The following is a 16,859-nucleotide window of genomic DNA, read 5'->3' on the forward strand; positions in this document are numbered from 1 at the left end:
GGGGAACAACAAATGGTTTTACAGACGAATACTGTGTGACAACTAGACGCACCACAATACTACTTGTCTTTCTTTTAAAAGTGAATTACTTTAGAGGCCATGATGGCCATGTTTATCTCTCTCTCTATTATTTAAGCATTCGTATCCAGGACCAGCAATGTCACTTGATTTGAATATTTGGCTAAATTAAAATTGAAATATTCTAATTAATTTATAAGTATGCTTTTACCAATGAAACGTGTAAGTATCTCGGCAAATTCTATAAAAAAGGTTCTTATTCTTAATGACTTCGTTACAATCTCGCCCTTAAAATCGTTTTCAATTACATTGTCTGACGTTATTTTCGCATTGAAAAGAAGCTCATTATTACATCATTAACACAAGGTTAGTTCCAATACTCGTATGTCTGGCATAAAAGCTTGTGGCCAATCCAATTAGACAGTTTCAAATGGGCACAAAGGCCATGTAACAAGATATATATTTTATTGTACTCAAGAGATTTAGACCGTTCTGTTTAAAGCGCTTTAACTGTTCTCTTCATTCAATTTGAACCTACTTGGTCCGCTTGAAGTCATTTACACAACGATAATGAAATTTACATAGAAAAAGAAGATTTTATAAACATAGCTACTAGCATGCGACTCTTGCTTGAATACAACTGAATACAAGTGTTGGCAATAACACATTCAATATGAAAAAAGACTCCTGCTAACATTACCTAAATTACTTACCAATTGAAAGGTATTTACTTTATGTAAGCATTTTTTATCTATTTTTAGAATTTAATCAGTCACGGCTAAATGATTTTTGATACCTACAGGGGTAAAACCGCTGCGTATCAAGGCCTGGATTGAAGCTATTTATATCACTTTCTTCGCAAATCGTCTTGATTTGTAGTCTTTTTACCTAATCGAATTGGGAATTCCTTGGGAAAGAACCTTGATCTGAATTTCATAATTGTGAGCTACCACAATTATGAAATTCAGATCAAGGTCCTCCCAAAATAATTTCACTTTGAACTGAACTTTTGATACAAGATCATCGAGATTGTTATATTGTTATTACAAAAAATATATACTTACTCAAATTCCATTTGTTTTTCAGACATGGAGTTACTTGTTATTAGAAACTACTTATTTAAGTTATTCAAAAAGTACCATTAGACTAATTTCACTAGGGTGAGCGTCAATTTCGTTGTTATAAAAAGAAAATCTAATCATTTTGAAACGAATGTACTGTTAGTAACGATTTTAATTGAGCGATTTATTAAACTTTGCATGCCAATAACAGATAATCATAAAAGAGTAAATATTATTAAAGTCGCCTAAGGGCATCTACCGTGACTTTTTAGACTACCTACCGCCATCCAGGGGCAAGTAATCGCATGCAAACTCAACGTCAATCAGTATGCAGTCTAAGTAAATAACAAAATCTAACAATTCAAAACAACACCGTACAAAATTCAAAATCTGTAGTGTACCTGTAAACAGATACAAAGTGTAACACATTACACCCACCCTCGTCCCTCCTCTCGTAAGTACTCCTACAGTAAACAGAGACCAGTGTGTCGACATTTATCACCCGTGAGCAATCACACTTACATATTAGACCCATACGTTAGCGCTGGGGACAAAAACCACTCATGTTATGGTAAACTTAGAATTGATTCCGAGCTCTTTGAGAACGGCCTCTGTTTTTAACGCCAGTAGTAGACATGTGTGTCTGGAGACATATTACTTTTTTCATTCGTTTTTCTATATCCCCTATGTCGTGTTTTCGCTTTGGCAGACTTCAATATTGGGCTTTTTTCGTGTAGAATGACGAATACCAAGCGTGACTGTAAATCTAATAAGAAAGAAATCGTGAATGCTTTCAGTGTTTTAAATACGATTCGAAGAACGGGATCCGAAAAAAATTACTGGGATGTACATTGATTTCAGCTGTCTAAACACTCTCTGAGCTAAAAAATCAATGTGTAAAATAATAAAGATTATTTTGATTTCTAGTAGGTAAGTATTTAACTATACCAATATGTAGATATTAACAAGACTTAGGACGAACCTTTTTTATTCTTTATCAAATTAGTGAAGACCAATAAGACGCCCCCGATACATCATTATCTGTAGTGTCATGTGGATTCTTCACCGTGCACATGTAATCTTTATACAGACTTCGGACACAACTATGTCGACCGAAGCAAAGAAAATATGTCCAAGTGCGGATAGCCCGGAAACTGCTTGTCTGTGTGGCACATTTCCCCAAACTATTATTCCATGCTGTGTTTCCCTGAGTGCTTCAAAAATGGAACCCTTATAGAATCGTTATGTATGTCTGTCTGTCCGTCCGTGCGTCCGTATGCAACTTTTTTCTAAAACTAAAAGAATTATACTGTTGAAACTTGATCAGTAGGTGTATTCTGTGAACCTCATTAAGATTTTACACAAAAATAGAAAAAAAAACAATAAATTTTGGGGGTCCCCACACTTAGAACTGAAGCTCAAAAAATTTTTTATTAAACCCATAGGTGTGGGGTATTTGGGTGAATTATCGAGTGTTTTGAACGCCGTCATTATCCTCCTTCAAAATAAAGAACCATTATAAAATCTTAAAAATCAATTGTTATTTAAATTTTACACTACGGAGAGGGGTAATGACGGCGGTCAAAACGCTCGAAAATTCACCCATCTATGGATAGGTCTTCAAAAATGATAATTATTGAGGTTTCTAATATCATTTTTTTTCCAAACTGAATAGTTTGCGCGAGAGACACTTCCAAAGTAGTAAAATGTGTCCCCCTGTAACTTCTAAAATAAAAGAATGATAAAACTCAAAAAATATATGGATGGTGGAAGTTTACATAGTAATGTAAACTTCCACCATTCATATATTTTTGATTAGATTCGATTGAATTGGTTTGAACGAGATGAAGTAGTTTTTTAGTAAGTAGTTTTTTTTTATACGTCATAAATCGTAAATCGCAATTTACCTTTCATTTAATCAACGCAAATATAAAAATATGCAAAAATCGCTCAACAAGAACTACGGAACCCTTCATAGGCGAGTCCGATTCGCGTTTGACCGCATTTTTTTTTATTTAATTTAAGTAATCACTTCCAGTATGTTCAGCAAACTAACAATAACAATCCATTAATCTCGACAAAAAAATCTAAAATACAATCAGCAAATATGGATGCAGTGAGCGTCCTGATTTCCTGGTTACAATACCAGCTGTGTACCGGAAATATATACTGCAGCTAGGTCCCGAAACCTCTCGTGTCTCGACGTCCCGGGATTTTCCGTACCTAACTTTCGAGATAGTAGATTCAGCATAACTTGCTTCATTACGGTAAGTACAAATAAAAGGGGCGAAGCGATTACAAATACATAACATGTTGAAATACAACATGAAAAAGTGCCTGCGAAGATCTAATCTCTGAATAAATGCTATTACTTTTTACTTTCACTTTGTTAATTTAATTAATATGGTCTACCATGTAACTACTAAGTAACACAATCAATGTGTTGTGTACCCAGTAATTTTTCTTTTTATTCTGTTTAATAAAAATATATATTTTAAAAAATTGTGTTTTTAAAATATTGATCCAAAAATTTACTCAATTAGAATTCTTCAAAAAGCCATAAAAATACCAACAATTCCTCTCAACAGCCCTTCTTAAAAAACAAAAACTGCAACTGTCTAAATCCCGGCACTTTGATTGTAGGCTGTCTCTTGTCCCGGAACTTTGAAATTGTAGGGTAATTCCCCATCCCTAACTGACCTATATGTATCTCTATTATGTGCAGATGAAGGCTTATCTCTAAACTGACCGTGCCGGCACAGTACCGGCGACTTTGCCGTGCTGCTGTGATTAAAATTTGCATGCAAAAACGTCACGTCTTTGAATATAATACTATCGAACAAAGGACGTAGCAAATAAGGATCTTAAACATAATATTACTTTAAGACGTATATGATTTAATAGGGTTTTTTAATCATTTGTCTAATTCCAAAATCTAAAGAATATTTCATGTGAGAGTAGAATTAAAAGCTTTATCAAACAAAAAAAAATTGTAAATCACTCTACTATTGCCGGAGAAACCATTAAAAATTCATTAAAAAATATATTACGTTCATAATGTACATTGAGTTCATTTCAATGAATCTGTTACTATAAGTAGTATTAAATCTTATAGGAAACGCGATAAATCAATGAAAGGCGCGTTTATTGACAGACGTTTCATTTCGGAGGCGAACTCGAAATCAATTTCCTAGCAAAGTTTAAAGTCGGTATCGGGTCCGGCCCCGGGCGACCTCTGGACAACCTGAAAATTAGATTTTGCTGCTCGTGACATTGCCCATATACGCCGATTTCCTAAAGGTAATTCTTACATTTGAATTTAATAATGATAAATTTATATCCAATATTATTTTGTTTATGAATCAGCAATTAATGTTAAGGCTATATTTAAAATTTTTGGTGTAAGTTTTAGCTTAACTAATTAAAATGTCAGCATTTTAATTGGTTTAAACTATTCTGAAATCCATGAAACTCAATAATTTGAATGGCACTTGCTCGAAATATAACCTACATACACGCCCCACGACACAACACAAAGGCACAACTGGCAGCGATAAATTATTTTGTAAATAAAAAGGAAATGAAACTACTACGTATAAAATGTGCCTTTTTTCATGACTATGAGCCATAAAGTCCACGCTTATCTTAAAAAATTATAATGCGACATTATTCCAAGTACTTGTCTGGGGTGAATCAGATAACAGATTCATTTAGGTCGCATAAAAATGGTATACTCTAGCCGTAACGAAGGTAGGCGGGCCGCCCTAACTTGCCGTCGTGGTGTCGTCCATAAATGCCCTTAAACCTAACACGACACTTATTACAAATAGTCTTTTCATATTCATTTCATGCGTAATCTCCATTTTACATTTAAGTTGCCAAGTAAAATCCCAAAAATTCAAAAAGTAACAGCCGTAATTTTATTCTCGTTTGAACGCGATTTTTTGTAACAAAAATTCGAATACTGTTAACACAGTGGAAAGATTCGAAAAGTTCACTGCACCGAACAAATTCAACGGCATCGTTTGTTTTTGTCAGTTGCGATAGTTTTTGATATACGGACTGAGCAAAACGCATAATGGATAAATGTTAGTGGGAACACGCTGAAGTAGCGCTTGATAAAATTCGCGGCAGTTACTTGTCTATTCGGGCTCGCATAGCAACATATCAAGGAGTGCTGAAAGCTGACAGCATGCCCCCCGCTGTGTATCCCTCCCACTCGTCCTATGTTTTTTATCGTCTGTTTTCGCATTGGTTTGCGATTCAACAACATTTCATTGTTAACATTTCCAGCCAGTGCCAGCTCAAAGCAGTCATGTTCAAAAATTGAAAATAGAATGTTAAAGTTCTGCATACGGTTGGCTATGAGTTTTGTTGAGCAGATTAACGGCGTAAAAAATGTATATGAACTGCCATTTCCAGACACAGCGAGAATTAGGTCAATTCATAAAGAAAATTAATGTATAAGTGGTTCAAACTGCTATCGTTCAAATAAGTGGGCTTCATAAAACTCGTTTTAATACATTATTTGAGCTTAAACTTCCGTGCCGCTTAAATTATTTGCCCGTAGAGGCTGGAGCTGGTCCAAATTAAATTACACGCAGAAAATTTTCGGTCATATCGCGAAATTCGTTACGATTTTTGTATAGGGTGATACATTTTATAAAGTTTTACTTAGATTCTGTGCCAAGTCACTGGCTGTTGGGAAGTAGAGAGTTGAGCTGTATATTTCTGGTTACTAGAATAACAAAATTATTTTATTGTAAAAAGTCAACGAAATAACTATATAAAAGTGAGGCAATGTCTAAAGTTCAACCGTAAACAGCATCAGGAAAATAAAAATCTTAGGCTTAGCACACTTTGGAGTTTTGAAATCTGAGCTTCGAATGGATCTATTATATTTCACGCATTATATCTGACGAGGTCCGTCGATCCGTACATTGATGTAAGAATTACACATTACACCATTCTTGCCCACCAAATACAGACCACGAAACTCACTTTACATGAAATCTACTTTGGCATTTTAAACCCTGCGTCTATAAAAGTTAGAAAAGTAGCCTTTTTTTCTGATAAAGAATATGTAAAAATTTGAAAACTGACATAAGTCGAGTTACCTCTGTTTTCACAGGACATATAATATGATCTTATGCAATAACGATATAAAAAAGTAAAATTCATTATGGGGACATATCCCATGAGAGATCGTGAGATTCAAATCAAAACTCTATTCTAATTCACGGCTGCAGGTACGATTAATATATATTTTGATAAAGCTCATTGGTACTTTTATCAGTTTTCAATGTAATAAAAACGAAAAAAATTAATTAATAACCGGTATGCTCTGAGCGTATGGGTTACGAGTATGAACTAAAATATTGATTATTTCGTGAAACAGTCGAAACATTGTGAATAAATAAAAAAGGGCGGCCGCACACCGCAGCCGCGGAACGATATAGTTGTGCCGCATACAAAAAGCCGCAATCGCTCTTAACCGGGCCATAAAACAGTTAAAATGCAAATATGGGATGTACTTATGTTGTTTGTTAATTTAAAATCTTAGTTAATAAATAACATAGATACGTATATATTCGACTATTGAATGGTGGGATATAACTTAAAAATTTAATTTGTTTGGCCGCTTGATACGTTACAAACTAGTGTTTTATTTTTTATGATAATAAATCAAGAATCATTATTATCATATTATACATTGGTAAAACCCACATAAAAATTCACGGCGACACGGCCCCGCATACAACCGGTTCAATAATTTATTAGGCTTTCACAAAATTAAATTCCAACAACTTCCATAATTACTTTTGATAATGTTTATTAAATGCCAAGTAAATCTATGTACGATTTTCAGAAGTGGACCCTCAGACCGCACGCACATTAAAATACATAGTTAGTCTTATCTCTAGGTTTCGTTATTTTACTATGTGGTCACGGATTGTATCCAAACCTACAATTTCATCATACCGACCGGAGGATTATTTACACAGTATGGATTTCCGTATACCTAGTTAAGCGTCGCATACAAGTCATCGTCACCGCAGTTTATAAATACAAACCTATATATTGTAGACTAAAATTCATGCAAACAACTAAATATTTTATTTAAAAATGTAAACTGTGTACTTACATATAAGTAAGGTATAGTTGAAAAAATATTTAGAATGAAAACTGCAAACTTATTTTATTACGGCGCAGTAGTAAAGTTCTTGCCACTGAACCGAGAGGTCCCGGGTTCGATCCCGTTCGGGTCATGATGGAAAATGATCTTTTTCTGATTGACCCGGGTCTTGGATGTTTACATATATATGTATTTGTTATAAAATATAGTATCGTTGAGTTAGTATCCCATAACAATCTGTGTGATTTGTCCTAATATATATTCATATATTTATTTATTTATATAAGTCACAGACCATTTTGCCTATTAGTCTTATTTAAAAGTTAAAATTATTGTATTGTTCTTTATACAGAGACCTGCTCTTTAGTATTTGGGATGTTATAATCTATTCTCATATAAATGGCTACGAGTCTTGATAAAAATAAGATTTATAAACATTGATCCTTAAAAGGATCTTCAAGAAATTAAGTTTCTAACAATCTAAACGCACCAACGAGAGGTCAAATCAGTTGAACGAATATACCATTTGAAGTTTGCCATTTTTTCATTGGAACGCGAAATGCAAACTCCATTTACGCTAACAAGTAAAAGTATTAATCACAAACGTAAAAAGATATCGGAACAAAAGTGGGTACTTTATCAAAGAAATCACGTAGCAATGTTACATAAAAAATGGTTTCCAACGCGAAATGTAACCGCTTAACTTTTAAACCGTATACGTGATTCAATTTAGAAGTTGTATCTCCAGACGCAGTGAAGCCGAAAACTGTCGTTGAAACCTATTCAACTTTCCGTCCATATTTTAAAAAAGCTTTTGACCCATAGACCTATTTTGGTAATAGACGAAATATCCGATTTCAATGATCAGGTGATATGATTACGCTAAAAAGGGATTCTCATGGCTCAAATACAACACATTATTAGATTTTTTTAATAAAAATTCTTGTCAGAAAACAAATTAAATGTGCCGTCACAGTATACTAATGCCACATTCTCATTAGGCGACACCTGCACCACCTTCGGAGTCATCACGTGGTGTTGCCGATTCCTTGTTAGAAATTTGAAAAACGAAATAGTTCCTATTTCTTATTCTATACCTATTTAAAAAGTAGTATTAAAACGTAGTGGGTGGTAATATTAATTACAAAATAAAGGTAATACCTAATAATATAAGCAGCAAGTCAAGACCGTTTAAATTCATAACAAGTTGCATTATATCATCATGATTCTGTCTTCTATTCCGTACATGTCACTGTTTCGGTCATATGCTACTTGGAAGTGAACGCTTTATCAATATATCTCAATTGTGTCGAGTTTCACTTCTGCGAAATTCTTATAGAGTACGGATCAAAAATTGGACTAAACAAATTAAATATTCTTTGTTTCAACTTATTTTTATTATCGATATTAAGTTAATTTACTGTTCTGTTCAAAGACAACTGTTTCACATAATATGAACGGAATAATTCTTTGACTAATTAATATATAAGTGAGTTTATTAAACATTCCTAGTCTTGTCACCTATGTATTTTTATTTTTATCTACGGTCGCCTAGATACTACTAAGTCCTTTGTAAACCGGGTTAGATAAATATATCAGATTCTTATTTATTAGCAGTTATAGAAATTAAAACACTCCAAGTATAATTTTAAATAAAAAAAATATTCAAAATAAAATCCTCTCTTCAACTAGCGGCGTAACAGCCTGCGTTCACTAACGCACCATTTAAAAAGTCAACAGAAAGTTGTTGAGAGTACTTTTCTTTCATTGTTTCCGGGCGTGCGGAGGGCCCTCAAGACTTGAGGAAATTGTCAATGAAGGTGGAGTTTATCTTCCGCAGTCAGCCGTTTGGGCCGCGACGTGACCCGGCTCTTGATTCTATTACTGGCCAGTGACAATAGAGAATTAAAACTGGAATTTTCACGGAGCCAACGAGCCGCTTATTCAATTGAATAATCAATATCTCTTAAGGCGAGACATTAGCAAGCGGACACAGTAAAGTTCCTTTTCGCTGGCTGGTTGTCCAGACAACCAGCCAGACAAGGGCCCAGGCCCTTGTTAGACTATTGGGGTAATTGTTTTTAAAGTTTTTCTTTTAATTATAATGTTTAATTAAATTTTGTTTCTTCAAAAAAATACTACTATTATCGCTTAAATTACGGTGAATTTCGCCGATAAGGGAAAGAAGAGGATTTTTAAAAATCTAGTCTTATTATTTTTATTTGTCATTTTGATTGTTTATTATACCATAATTATATAAGTTTAGCATTTTATCTTTACGGGATATATTTCCTGCTTCAGTACTTCTAACCTATTGTTCAAACTTGACATTTAAAGACAATACGTTTTCAGAAATTCCTAATTAGGCCTGGCCTTAAGTTAGAGCCGCGAGACGACAGTCCTTATCGCCATTCTTTTGTATTAGAATAAGTCTGCCGGTTCAATAGGCATGGACGACGTAGTGCATGACTCACTTGTTTACTTGTTACGATACGCCTAATAAGTTTATGTTTGAGGTAGTTTTAAAAATCGTCCGATAACTTCGTACTGGGGTGGAGGGTTGATATCCTGAGATACAGGATATTTTCTAGTTTAGGTATCAACCCACCATAATTCTTCTTCCTTTTTACTCCAATAGAATAATTAGACGAGTTGTGTTGTATACTTTTGTGGTTATGGTGACAAATAAAGAATTATTATTATAGTTGAGTCTTTAAAACTAATGTCAGAAACTTAACTATAATAATTTGAACTAAATTATTAAATCGGTTATTTCCCAAAGTCTTTTAACTAAAAACATTTTAGCTCATTCAGTGTAAAAATAGTTAGCTAGGTATCTAAATTGTTTCTATAGTTCCCGAAATAAGATCTGACGAAATCATATTTTAAATTTAAACCCTTAATATTTTGCTTTTATTACAAAGATACAAATTCTAGAATTAATCATTATTCTAAGACGAGTATCTAACTAATTATTTAGTTATCAAAGAGATAATTGAACCATTGCGGGGGCTTAGTATAATAGGTAAGATGCGCAGCAATGGCTTAAACCCGGGTAAATTCATTTACGACCAGTTTATGCCCAGGCGCGCACTAATCTGCAAGAGGGCTTTCGCCAGGCAAAATAGTTTATTCCCAGTTTACGACCAGGCATATACCCATCTCAGGAGGGTGTGGTTTCAATTGAGCTCGTGAGGCGCTAAGTAGGCTCCTACTTGAATGTCAATTGCGGTCTCACAAAACGCCTGCATTTGCATGATTATTCGTGAAATTTTGCATACATTTAGCTCAATGCTTTTATCGACTCATCTTATTACAAGATAAATTGATGAAGAGAAAAACAGTGAAATGCTAGTTAGCATTTTGCTAGGTTTTAATCGGCTATATATAAAAAAATACATGTGTATAAAATATAAATAAGGAACAGCAACTTTACTCCTGCATGTGATAAGTAATAATATTTCTGTAGTCCTAATTAAGAAAATTAAACTCGTTAATACCAATCAAACAAATAATAAATAGTTGTGATGAAATTTCTATGTTATAATTCAATAACTTGATCCGCTTTTATGTGTGAGGTTTATTTGACCTATAAATCAATTCCAGGAATTATAACATACACGATTTTGTAGTCAAATTTGTAGTTAATATTCAAAGATAATAGTTTGGTGAAAAATCACCACCTTGATTGTAAGCTAATAGAGCAGTCAGACTGCTATAACAATACCGTGTAATAAGCACCTCATCCGCAGATATTACTCAAACTGTTCTCAAAGAACAAGGTAAGTTCGCAACTACCCGCTAACTCGACTATCAAGTTTACAAACAAGCGAACAACATCGAAAGTAATTGATTTTACAAGTTGTTTCACTCTACTATTTGATATTATTGACTTAACTTTTATTATATTCAGAAATAAAGATACTAAACTTGCTCAATAATACGATTAGCCCTTTACAACATAAACGAAAATGTCTCTTTGTCTGTGTAAACAACATTTTTTCCTTTCATTAAAAATTATTATTCCTTATAACGTATTCATACTAAACAGAACGTGCATAACGAATTTCTAAATAAACTAAACCATAATTTGATAATATGCTTCAGTGGAAATAATACCGTTGAAAACCATTTGAAAGCTGTTGGTTTGAATTATGTGAGAATAAACACGATTTGCTCTCGCCGCTTTGAATAAGAGCGGTTTACCGGCAATGCAATATCACATGCAGTACTTCTATTTCAACAGAATTATTATCGATGACAATTGACATTAGCCGTTAAATTGGGGTTCGACTGAGAGTCTGCTATCGATCCAAATCGCCTAAAGCTGATTTCGTTCAGAAATTTAATAGAATCAAATCGTATGCATTATCTGAAACGTGTTTCATGTCATCCATAGGGGAGCGCGAAGACATCCACGCCCTGACGGCGGCGGTTCATCTGTTATTTGCATGTGAAAGAGCGTCAAATGTATACTTGAGTATGAACGACGCAAGGGGGACAAGGATAAAGCAATAAATTGTCTACATTTCAGCCGACTTCAATAAACGAACAATACCCGACAATGAAAATTACGTTTTCTTTTCTTGCATAAAACACGAGTAACAAAAGCCATCGTCGGATATAATTTAAAAAGCAAAAGATAAATTATCGCTTTATCCTTAACTATGCATTTTTGTTATGAAAATTTAAAGAACATTTTTTATGTGTCATAAATTTATAAAAACAAAATGCCTATATTCATTAAACGTTAACAAAACATTAGTAAGAACTACATTAGAAGTTGTGAAACTCAATAACAACTTGTGTAAAACCCAATATTGCAACTAATTGATTTCGTAAACTTGTTTTATTTAATTGCTCCCGAGCGACTGCTTCGAAGTTTTTATTGACTGACGCAAAATTCCAATTATTCTGTACGAACCCTGTTGTATAATCTGTATAATCGAATATCGTGCTTCTTAAATCAACATATACAAGTAATTTTGAACATTCTTCACTTGATTTCGTAATTAAGATAAGACTTATTTAAGTTTAGTCTACAAACAATCTAAATAAGATCAACTTATAATTCTTGTAAACTTGAAAGTAATTTATTGGTTAAACTTGTAAATTGATGCGAATTAGATTTAAAATAATAAGGCCCTAATATGTATATAAAAAAACGTAAACTTATTCAGCATTACAACTCACACAGAAGTGTACAATAAAACACATTAAAAAAATGCTAACACATTTTTAAAAAAACAATAAGATTGTTAATTGTTATGTTTATCTTTTTGGTTCCAATTGTATAAAAGTAGGAAAGAATAATAAAGTACAATAATATATACAAAGACAGTATCTTTCCTTTCCTTAATCATCCCGTACAACCATAAAAGACAATGTCCACTGCAAAGCAAAAATTCTAGCGGCTAAAAGTAATCCACATCTGAATTTGGTAGTTCTTAAAATTATACATAATATAAAAATAATTACAGAAATTAATTAAATGTATGTTATGTGCATTAATTTATGGTCAGAAACTTCGGAGGCTTCCTCTGCGACATGGTAGCGTTTGGAGTGTCATTATTCGCAATAATTACTGCCGCGGTTGATTTAGGAGAAACAATTCCCACTTCAGTAGACTCGTTGCTGCTGAAACAACATTTTAAACAAATCTAGTTGATTTAATTAAAATCTGAACTTCTACGAATCCGAAATTACCGTAGCTCAATTTATTTTCAACGAGAAATTTAATTACTCTTTTTGCATTACTCATATTTCATTCACTTCACGTAATTATTTTATGAAGTGGATTAATACAATTCTATTCAGGCATTAAATTTTATTTAGAACAAATCATTGCGATAATCGAGTACTGGGATTAACAAGCTTGAGAAGACACCGAAAAATGTTGAATAACCTATTTTGAACCAAATAACATCGTTTTGTTATGAACTTATCTGATATTTATGACACTTTTTTCATAATTTGAATACTTTAACAATTTAAAAGTTTCAAGCTTGAAGTTTGTCTAATGCGAGCGCCATTAGAAGCCTTTAAAGAGAAATTTAGCGCCAAGCTTCGAGATACTGATAAATAAATTTCAAACATCGCCGATAAAACAAAATATTTTAAACCCTACTTGAATGAGGCTCATAGAGTTTATTTTCGAAGTAATCTCTGAAGCTAACAGAAGGATTTGAAGTAACAAATATACATGCTAAACTCCCAATAAAATGTACAGTGAACGGCATTTAATCTAAGCAAATTTATTGAAATATTGCTGCTATTTCCCACAATATAAAAGTCAATGTTATAGTATAGGTGTACTCTTTTTACATAGCAGCCAAATTTAAACACCGAAAACGCAAAAAGAAATAATAATAAATGACAAGGAACGATTAATTAATGATAATTTTTCTTTCCAAACTCCGATTATCTGATCGATACATTTTTATAGAAAATTAAAAATCTGACAATTATTGCTAATAGATTTATTTGATCTACTTAGTTGCCTGCTCCATTCTGCCTTCTAAACATGATGTGAAAATAATTCAGGTTTTCGCGTTTGAAAAGCTATCCTGTAAAAGTGAGTATACACGCAAATAGGATTTGGTTCATGAATGGGCCCAAGTGGAGCATAAAATTATAGGAATATAAATAGTGTTATTAGTCCGCGGTGGTGCAGATAAGAGCCTTTCGTCCAGCTTGTCGGTATTATTTAGGGGGCGGTTGGCTCCCCGCCAAATTGAATAACAAAGTGGCGATTAGGCGACAATTCCACAAAAGAGAAAAATGGACATCGACGTTTCCACTACTTTTATCTACTTCTTTAGCTGTAAAGCAAATTTAATTGGCTCAAGTAGTCAATTAAATTGGCTTCCACAGAAAATAAGATAAGTACTCACTGCTGTTGAAAATTAAGTGAACTGAGAAAAACAAACGGATCTAATCCTCTGTGAAATACTCTCGATCCTTTCTTACAAAGAAATCGTTCTGAGTATTTTATTAGTCTAGGAGCAACTCCATGTACTTGTGCGCATAAGAAATTGAAGAACTGTAATGGGAAAAATATAGAACCAGGCAGCATCTATAATTTCCTGTAAATAAAATTAATTACAGTAAAATGGCTCAACTAGTACGACACGCAAGTACTACGGCAAGTAAACGGATGTTTTTTTAATTTTCGTTGAAGTTTAACGTGTAAACTGTAAGCTTTAAACTGAAACTGCTGTTAGCAGTGTTTTACGTAATCTTGTTGGGCTTAGTAATATCCTAACTGAAAATTCCTATTTAACCTCTCGCTAAGCGATGCGACGTTATCATGTTCTAATAAATATGGATACCTGTTCAAGTAACACAAAATTTTAAAATATTATATTCATCTCATAAAATTATAGGCATTTTAAACAATAGTGAGATTCAAGTAACTCACGATATTTGAGTGAAGTTGTTATAACGAGAACTGTAATGTGGCTGAACGCGCGGAAAGCCAATTGGTTCGCATAAACATTTTCCAATTTCCCAATATGAATGACAAATTGGATTTATAACGTACGTCTCGGATCCATAACTTTTTATATTAATTTTGTACTCGATATGCCGAGCATATTGCTATTATTTAGTTTAATTGATTTATCTATAAATATGATTTCTGAGAACGAAAACTTCATTATAATCATATTAGCACTATTTGATAGCTACGTAGTATATGCTTTTGAATACAAAAATTTTTCACGGCAACCAGGAGTATCGAAAGCAAGTATTCAAATAAATATATAACAAAATATGTTTTTTTTTACCCTACCGATGAGCATATATAAAGAGAATGATGAGTATAGGAAAATGAGATTTTTCCAAGAGAGATTATCAGAGATTTATAGATTTATCGTAGTAAGTGGGAATATGGTCCATTGAAACAAGCGTGATAAAAAGTTAAAAGTAAGACATAGAAAGATAAATATGATTAGTGACTTGGGTATTTTTATAAAGCACATCTAAATAGCTATACCTATAACATCCAACGTCATAAACGTATGCAGCGTGCCTTTTTACGAACTATTTCAACATGAAATCGCTAACGTTGTTTAGTTGACGCTGTTTACAAAACGTGCGATATTAGCCTATGGGGCGAACGTGGAGGGTCCATTTTTGTTTGCATGTTTACTCAGTCGCGTGTTGTACCACGCCAACCCCTCCAATTAAGGGCAAGCAAAGTGCGACGAGTGCAAGTAAGCAAGCCCGGGCGATATCATAACGTTTACATATGACTTTTAAACGAGACTGCGCCAGTATTTCATTCTTTACAACTTCGCCACGGTAGTGGAAATTTTTAGTAGGTAAATGGTTTAGACCAGGTACACACATGTGCTTACGTAACATAGAAGTCCAGGCACTGTATAATTAATATTACGTCTGTGGTTGAAGTAGAGATAGATTTATGGTTAAGATTTATGGTGACTATTTTGTCAGTTATGCCTATACAAGGCATAATTTTTACAACTTTGTATGTCGAGTAAGTTCAACGAAGCCAATTTTTCCTTGGTATTTTTTTCCAGACAACATAATACGGTAATGTTCGAAAATATATTTATATATGAAACTGCACTTTTAATAGCAATAAATAAGAAGATACCTAATTTTATTTTCGAGTTCATTATAAAGTTGAATTGAATATTTTTATTAAAAAGAAGTTCATATTAAAGAGTTTGAAGTAGCTCGTACGTTTCAGCAGTCATAGACCGAAAAGTACATTACCCATGATTTTCTGTCTATAAGCACATTGGGTAATATACTTTTCGATCTACACGAATCTTGACGCGGACATTATGTAAAATTTACAGATAAATAAACGGGTCCATTAACCGCAGAACAGTGGACCGTAATTACGCAAGGTTCTGTTAGATTCGCAGAATGCCAGATTAGGGGTAATTAAGTCTTGTGGGAGAGCCACCGACGAGCACCATTATATGGGATAATGAGGTGTCCAGTCAGCCCACTTGTAATATGTAAATTGAATTTTCTATTTGCACTTGCATCGATATAAAAGTAAATATGTAATTTACAAAGTTTCTAGCGATAAATTTTTTAGTCAGTATATAGCAAACCAACGAAGTCGGCGAACTGAATTCCCAGTTTTAATAAGATATAAAGTAAGTTCTTTGGCAGGATGAATCTTCTATAATAAGCTCTCTCTCTCTCTCGCTATTTCGGTAACTCCCTCAACCTTAAAGAGCCGGAGACCAAAGTCCACATTCCTACATCTTCATTTCCACTGATAATTATAGTAAATGCTGTTGAAAGCTGCTAAATATGGTTGTACTAATCTATTATCTAAATATTATATAACCTAAAATACATTATTTGAATGTAAAGTATTGAATGATTTATCATTTTAGTAAAATTCTTCTTCCCGTACTTTGAAAAAAATCCAAGCTTTTTGGACAGAACTAGCTGAAAATCTTTTTCCCGCGATTTCCGAATCCAACTGGTAATAAAACGCGATAGGTTGGCGCGCACCTACCAACCGGCCAACATTTATTTTCTGGTGAAACCCTTTCTAGTGAAAGAGCCGTACACAGGGGCAAATAGCGGGAAAAATTCCAATACCGCGTGCTAGCCGTGCTCGCAAAATGACGGGAACATGTATGGGTATGCTT

General features: G+C 33.5%; 1 long non-coding RNA gene across 3 annotated transcripts in view; it reads right to left on the reverse strand.

The window, feature by feature from the left end:
- The window catches only part of LOC135309750 (uncharacterized), a 70,917-nt gene that overhangs the window by 33,979 nt on the left and 20,079 nt on the right, over positions 1-16,859 (reverse strand). Inside the window, exons 3-4 of one of the 3 annotated variants that reach the window (XR_010369941.1) lie at positions 14,109-14,300; positions 11,941-12,849 (exon numbers count right to left, since the gene is read on the reverse strand). The exons of 1 other annotated variant lie outside the window; for it this stretch is intronic. This is a non-coding gene — a long non-coding RNA (uncharacterized LOC135309750). Of the gene's footprint in view, positions 1-11,940; positions 12,853-14,108; positions 14,301-16,859 lie in introns of those variants that run through there. One more of the 3 variants, XR_010369940.1, reaches the window with a different exon arrangement.

This window comes from Plodia interpunctella, chromosome 7, assembly GCF_027563975.2.
Source record: "Plodia interpunctella isolate USDA-ARS_2022_Savannah chromosome 7, ilPloInte3.2, whole genome shotgun sequence".
Lineage (NCBI taxonomy): Eukaryota > Metazoa > Arthropoda > Insecta > Lepidoptera > Pyralidae > Plodia > Plodia interpunctella.